Genomic DNA, 7,920 nt, shown 5'->3' with positions numbered 1-7,920 from the left:
TATCCATGAACTTGGCCTTCTCTGCCCTTTCAGATTGACAGTATAATTATGAAGAGACGCTAATGGTGTCATGGTCTCAAACAGACTCTCCTGCCTAATAAAAAACTAAACAACAAATAAATATAAAACCTGGTTTCCCTTCAAGGAATTAGAATTGCCCATTGTCCATAGTATAAGCCCACTAATTGTCTTCTTGTTCAGAATTTCAGGGACTCGCTGAGTAGCCCCTGATTTTATAATTTTTCCCCATGGCTAAATTTAGCTTTGCTTAGCTGCTAATATGTTCCATTGTTTTCTTGTTCTGTACCACTGTGGCCAGAAAAAATGCCTCTCAGGTATATTTTTCTCATCTTGTGAAAACTATATTTATTCTTTTAAGTAATAAAATCGCAGAGTTATAAAACTTGGAACTGAGTTTTACCTACCTCTAGTTCCTATTCCATAGCAACAAATATCTATCTAGCATCACAGTATCACTAACCTTTAGTAAAGTGTTGATTAAGTTGTGCCTACCCAATGATCCAACATGTGAGGTAAAGAGCAAGTAATCCTAAAGGCAGGCACAGTACATAAACATAAACAGATACAGATAATGTATTCCTAGGTGTATATAGGTGTGCGTGAATATATCATATATAATATCTGTGTGTGTATAGCTAATACATACCTATTAACTAGTAGCCTTTAAGTATATCACCATGCAGGTGACTGTGCACTGGTACTTCCAAGGTTCCTAGTTAATATTTTAACTAAAGGCTCCTAGTAAATATGTGTATATACATGCAAATTAATTGCTGAGAATTAATAAATAATTATATTATTGATATATTTTGGTAGAATTTAATACTATATAATATATTAAATGTGTTAAATATTAATATATTAAATGTGTGCATATATTAACTAGGAGCCTTTAAATATATATAGGTTGTCGCACAGTGCCTTAACATTTTTGGAAGGAAGGAGAGAAGGAATGAAGAGAGAAAGAGCGAGGAAGTCTGAAAATATAACCAAAAGAAATGCAGGGTTTAATAGGGACACTGCATTTGAGTGTTTCTTGAATGTTCCCAGGCATCCATGCGTACGTACTTTCAAACTAAGTGACGTTTGCCACAATGGGCTGATAAGGAAGAGGTGAAAAAGCAGAGAAGCGTCCCTCACCAACGTCCAGAAGTGGAGAGCAAAGCAGCAGACTCCAAGACAGGTGCTGGGCGGAAAATAATTACATTCTACTTTGCACTACAGTCACCTCAATTAAGTGCAGAAGCTTTATCATTGCTAGCTAAAAATATACCCCTTTTCATGCCATTCTCCCGTGCCTATTTTTGGGAATTTGACTTTCTTTAGCGGCTTGCTTTATTCCAGGCTGGGTCTCCTGCTGGGCACCTAGGGAATTCTCTATTCAAAAAGCAGAGTCCAAAGGAGCTGCGGATCAGTGATAAAATCTGTTTGGATCATCTGACCGATCAGCAGGTGCTCTTGCCAAAGCAGCGGAGAGGAAGCTCAGGGCTGGGTGGTAACCACGCCTTTCTTTGTAACCAGGTTCTTCTTACCCTCTCCTCTGAGTTGATGGTTTTCCAGGAAATACGAGGAGATGAATTCTGACCTTTAGAGAACACAAGGGAAATGGGCCTACCATCATGATTCTTTCTTTCTGTTGGGCTTTTTTTTCCTTCCAGCACACATAGTAGAGGCCCCCACTGCACACAACAAGGAGAAATGAGACTCCTGTGACAGAGCGGCTGGTCAGGGGGCCTGAGAGCCCCTGGGCCTCCAATGTGACCCACAGGAGTCTGCCTGCCCCACCCCTTCTTCCAGCAGACCTTTATCTGGTTGGAAGCAGTGGCCAGGACATCACCTATGAAACACTCCCTTTGCCCTCACTGTGGCTGCCATTCATTCTTCTTCTGTCCTTCCATAGGATCTGGGAATTTCTAATGGGCCATCTGGCAGAATGAGTGGGGAGGCCTTTAGCCAGGTCATCTCAGAGAGCACAGCTGGGAACGCCAGCTCTGTGACTTTGAATTAGTTACTTTACTTTTTCAAGCCTCAGCCATCTTTACTGGAAAACAGGTATTGACAGTAAGGGTCATAGGGCACGGATTCCATGAGAGTCATACATGCACAATGTTTAGAGGCACACCTGCATGCCACAGCTGCTATTATTATTAGAGAGAGCTCACATCTATTCCCACCTTGGTCAGAACATGCTTATTTCACCTAGCTGCTGCTCTCCTTAAGGGTCTAGAAATGTTCCATTCTTTCCTCTCCAAGCAGGGATTAGCAGAAAGAGCTGAAATAAAATTAATTAGAAAATTTTCCTGCTAAAAAGACATGACAATACCTAATTTATCTAAAGATCTCTTATTCAGAAACCTCAACACTCTAAACCAGGAAATAAGAAGTGAAAAAAAAAAGACTTATCTGAATGTCAGCATTGATATCAGACAATCTGTGCACTAAATCCCACACGGTCATAGGCACTAAATGCCATAGAAATCACGACTCTTCTGCTCGAGTTTGGCCTGGTTTTCTTGCCCTTTGCAGTCAGAAAGCAGGGAGGCATGATGAATGAGCATTGTCAGAAGAGTTAGACTGAGTTTTGGGAATCTATTAATAGCAGGTATAAGATCTCTAAACGTGAGCAGGCTGGGCCGTTTAGCTAGGGCCAAATAGGCCTACCTTGCTGGTCAGTGAGAGCATCACTAAATCATGCCTGAAAAAGGAATGAATTTTCATTTTATTTAATATTGTCTAAGAAGACTATTGGGTCTATTCTGTTTTAGAAAAGTTTCTATCCAAGAGAATTAATGTGTTTTCACTTGGCAATAAGGGATAACCCACACTTAATGAGAAAATTCACTTCTTTAGAACATTTCTATTCTTTATATCTCTTGATAGGATAGACATCATTGTATGACTGTACAATCAGTGTCATAAGGGTATGTGAAAAAAATGCTGGCATTTGATTGATGTGGTAAACACAAAGCCGAACATTTTTCTGAGGGTTTTTTGTGGGAAAGGCAGTGCTGGTTGAAATGTACATTCTGCCATCCAAGAGAAACACACTCACTACAGAGTTGCCTTGTGGGACGATGGTTATCGAGTTAACATCTCCCAGTCACATGACTCGTAAAACCACTGTATGTGTGTATGTGGGTGCATGCACACGTATCTTCCTACTGCCGTGATTGGCAAGCCGATACGTGTAAAACCTCCCTCCGGGTTTGCAGCGCGAAAGAGAGCAATTTGATGAGAGATTCTGCTTTCTTAGTCTTGGGGTTCTCCACATACACACACTTTGCTCTGGGGCAATTATACCCTTCAAAGCTATTGGCGGCCTCTAAGGTTTGCCAAATTCTTCCCCTTCCCCACTCCTCCAAACCTCCCCCAGGGCTGCGGGATAGCTCTAGTGAGAGGCACTTTAACAGAGTTCGTGCTGTCAGCACCAAGACTGAAAAACTAAGAGCCATCTTTGATTCCTGCCTGACTCTTGGCCCCTGAGTGTCAACCCACCATGTGATTCTCCTTGACGCCCCGATAAGTGCTTCCTGTCCATCACACAGCCACCTGCTAATCCAGGCCCTTGTTATCCATCTCAAGCCTGCTGCAACAGCTCTGAAGCGGGGCCCCAACTCTAATCCCCACCCCGAGATTAATTTGTATCTGATAGCGTTTGACTTCAGCTTAGAGAGGCTGTGGGCACAGCCCGTAGAGCTGCACAAACCTGAGATCCAGTCCTGACTGTCATGTTCCAGCTAGGCGCTCTTGGGTAATTAATTCAATCTCTGAGCCTCATAGGGCTGGCGTGAGGATTAACGAGGTAACATGTTTAAAGTGCTTGGCACCAGGCCAGTGTATACTGAATTCTGTCCAAATTCCTTAAGCCAGAAGATCATTCACAGCTTGGCCTCAACCTTCCTTCCTAGGCTTGCTTCATGAGTCACCTTCCCTTTACCTAGTGGCCTAGCCAAATTGGATATTTGCATATAATATTTTAATGTTTACTTTTCTCTTACTTTCTCTTACCATTTTCTTCCTCCTGCTCCTCCCCACCACCAAACCTCCCTATTGAAATTCGAACTACCCCACCATGTTCAGATCAAATCCTGGCTTATTCCTTTGAGTCTTCTTGGGTCATCCCAGCCAGAGATGACCTTTGTCTCCTTAGCCCCTACCTTCTTAGCCTAGTTAGAATTTTCTCATGGCTTTCATTACAGCTTCCTGGTTTTGATCATGTTTGAATCGCTATTTCTCCCCAAATGTTTTCATATTTGACATATGTGTGTATGATCTGGAACATATGACGGGGAACAGTAAAGCAACTTAAGGGAGGCAGGGAGAAAACAATTGCTTCACCTGAGACAAAACTATCCCTCCTAAACAGTCATACTCCAAAAAGTCAACAGTCTCAAATCTTGGCCTACATTTCTTTTCTTTTCTTTTCTTTTTTTTTTTTTTTTTTTTTTGGAAGCCAGTTGAATTTCTGATGGTGTTTTCTTATAATGCTGGTGGCTGGGTAGGGGGTGGTCAGGCCCTCCCTTGGCCTGCAATTTTTCATGCCTAGAGTTTTGACCTTGGGATAGTTAGCAGCTATGGCTTGCGCCATGAACAATGAGGATAATAAACTCAGCCATTCAATGGGATGATACAGGGCTGTGTGTCCATATTGGCCCAAGGAGAAGAAAAGGATTATTACTCTAGCTAGGGTTTAGAGAGAAACGATGGAGCTGATAAACTGAATTGTACTTTCCTTGAATCAATCCCACCTGAGGTTGAAAACATAGAAGACCCTTCAAAATGAGGTTCATTGTAAAGCGGAATAATATGACAGTAGATAGGAGTATAACACTGCCTTTTACCATTTAACAAATGTCACGTTCTGCCACTGTTGGGTCAGAAAATGCAGTTTCAGACAAAGACTTCCATTCTCCCACCAGCTTTATTTTTAATTTGCCAAAAGCTGGTTTGAGGGGAAAACCTGCTGGAGGTGCTTTATGTTTCCCTTTGTATTTTCATTCTTGTTGTGTGACAAAGGGAGCTCTTGCTTCTTACTCGTCTTGAGGGGCCCTAGAAAACTGCAGCGAAAGCACAAACTGAAATCAAAAACTTCAAAAAGGAAGAGAAGAAAAAAAAAAAAAAGCTGCATCTCCGGGCTGGGTATTGTGTACACAAACAAGGGATTGTCTTTGACCCTGGGACAGTCTGCCAGGAAAGAGGACAGGAGAGGAGCCCTGCCAGGCACACAAGCTTCAAAGCAGGGAGGGTCTGGGGGGAAGGTCTGATTCTCAGTAAATGGTCTTTGTGATTTCCTCTCTCTCTCTCTCTCTCTCTCTCTCTCTCTCTCTCTCTCTCTCTATCAATGTATATTTATTTCTTTTGAGAGAGAGACAGGGAGAGCATACATGCATGGGGGAGGGGCAGAGAGAGAGGGAAAGAGGAAATCCCAAGCAGGCTCCGCACTCAGTGCAGAGCCCGTCTTGGGGCTCAGTCTCATGAACCATGAGATCATGACCTGAACCAAGATCAAGAGTCAGATGCTTAACTGGCTAGGCCACCCAGGCGCCCCGTGATTTTCTCTCTGAATTGCCATTGTTTGAGACATTAATCATCACACTAAAACATAATTTTCCATGTCCACTTACAAATGCTTTCAAATACATTCACTCAAACACATTAAATCCAAGATTGTCTTGGGTCAGACACATGCTCAAGGACATCCCAGCATTGGCCCAACATGTCCTTCCAACATGGGTCTGTGTCCTCATCCACAAAACAACCTGGAAGGCTTTCTTCCTTTACCCTCTCTCAGGCTAGGAATTTATTTTAATATTGGTTTTTATGACCACAGGGAGTGTTCTTGACCAAATGGCAGCACCTAGTTTGCTTATGATTAGCATGCAAGGGTACACCTGAAGTGAGTTTTAATCCCTTAGGGTCTGAGCACCCTCAGAATATAGCACTGAGCTCACCCTGTCTTTGCTGGTGAGACTGGGGATGGTCAGGTGGAAACCTGACTGGTCTCTGGATAAGAAACATTGCAGAGCTACACAGACACCCAAACCCAGACACTGAGCATCTAAGACCCCAGGCCTGCCTTCCCTGAATCTAATTAGGACAGTTCAGTCTCAGATATGTTAAAGAAAACATTATTCTGACACTTGTAAAATACAGTAAGGAAGGCTTTATTCAAGAAACTATGCATTGGGTGTTTGTAGTGGGAGAGAGATTCGGCTCAACTCTGAATAGAAAGAAAGAAAAGTGGGAGGGGAAGAAAAGTCAAAGAGTAGAGGGAAGGGGTCAGCAGATAGAAAATGATTAAGAGGGTAAGAGGATTCTTGCAAAATAGACCTAACAAGATTCTTGCTAAAGGCAGGCCAGGGTGACCAGATATCCCTGGGAGAGAGGGCTGTGGAGAATGAGGAATTCAGTCAAATATAGAGGGTCACCAGATATTGAGGGGTGGAGGATTCTTGCTAAAACGGGACAATGCCACTTGGAAGCCTAAAACCTGGAGCCTAGTAGAGAAGAGGGTCCAGAGAATCCAGCCTAAATTTGGGTCAAGGAGAGAGCCTTTGTCATACACAGTCCCCCATCTGAAAACCACAGGCCAGATTTGAACTTGGAACGAAGGATTCATTGCACATTCATCAGACGCCCACAACATGCCAAGCACACTACTGGGTGACAGGAAGGTAGAGATGAAGAAGTGTCCTTGCCTTCTGAGAAATCAGAGACTGTCGAAGGAGGGAGACAAGCAAACAGGAGACTGTGCCCTCAAACCAGACTGTCCCTGTGTGAACGCACCTCAGCTTTCCCTGACTGCATGGCCTTCCAGACGGTATCCAATTTCCCTGGCCTCCCGCTCTTGAGCTGTGAAATGGGAAGAATCGCAGAAACTAGAGGATAGATTTTTCTGGGGTTGGCCGAAATCTGTGAACTGCTTGCACAGTGGCTGGCACATTGTAAATACACAACAGACAACCTTAGGAATATTGCTGTCACAGATGGTGGCATGGTTTTGTAGTGTGGTGGCAGTGCTGTGATAGAGGTAAAACTACAGAGGACAGACACCCAACTCCAGTGAAGGTTGCTTTGAATCAACAGGGGCACACCAGAGGTGATGCTTCAACTGTGCCTGAGAGGAGATGGGGAGACAGTCAGGCAAAGCTAAAGGGGAAAGACACATCATCAGAACAGACAGGACAAAGTCACTGCAGCGAGAGAGGGAGTTGGCCCAGGGAACATGCCGAGGTTAGCAAATAGGAAGGGAACGAACAATTCTTAAGCCCATAGGAGATACTAAAAACTGTGCCATATTTTAAAAGATGATCCCACAGAAAGCTTTGCAATAATCCTAAGACAATGAGCTATTCCTATTTGACACAGAAAGGAACTGAGGCTCAGAGAGGTGTAATAACATAAGTAGTAGCCTAAGGTTACACACCTATTAGCTGCCATGATTCACTTCTGAGCTCGCAGGATTCTAAAGCCCAGGTTCTGGACACAATCTGTCCTCTCTGAGCCAGAGCATGCATTGTTCCAGTGTCAGGAGGGTTGTGGGAGATAACTCAGGGGCTAGACCAGGAAAATCCCAGTGTTCACACTAAGGGGTCCGAGTGTCACCCTGGGAGTTAACAGCCCTTCCTGAACAGAGGAAGGGTTATCACTAATTCCAGAGGTGTAAGATTGGGGTGTATCTGTGTCACCAATATGGTATTCATGGCATGGAACAGGGATCATGGTGCCATGGCTCAACAACATAAAAGGGAGATGTTTTAGAAGGGATAATTTGTTTCTATGAGTTTGGCTTTTTTAGATCCCCAAAGTGAGTGAGATCATACAATATATGTCTTTCTCTGTCTGACTCACCTCACTGAGCATAATATCCTCAAGGCCCACCCATGTCACACATGGCAG

Source organism: Panthera tigris, chromosome D4, assembly GCF_018350195.1.
Source record: "Panthera tigris isolate Pti1 chromosome D4, P.tigris_Pti1_mat1.1, whole genome shotgun sequence".
Classification (NCBI taxonomy): Eukaryota; Metazoa; Chordata; class Mammalia; order Carnivora; family Felidae; genus Panthera; species Panthera tigris.
This window is presented reverse-complemented; position numbering follows the sequence as displayed.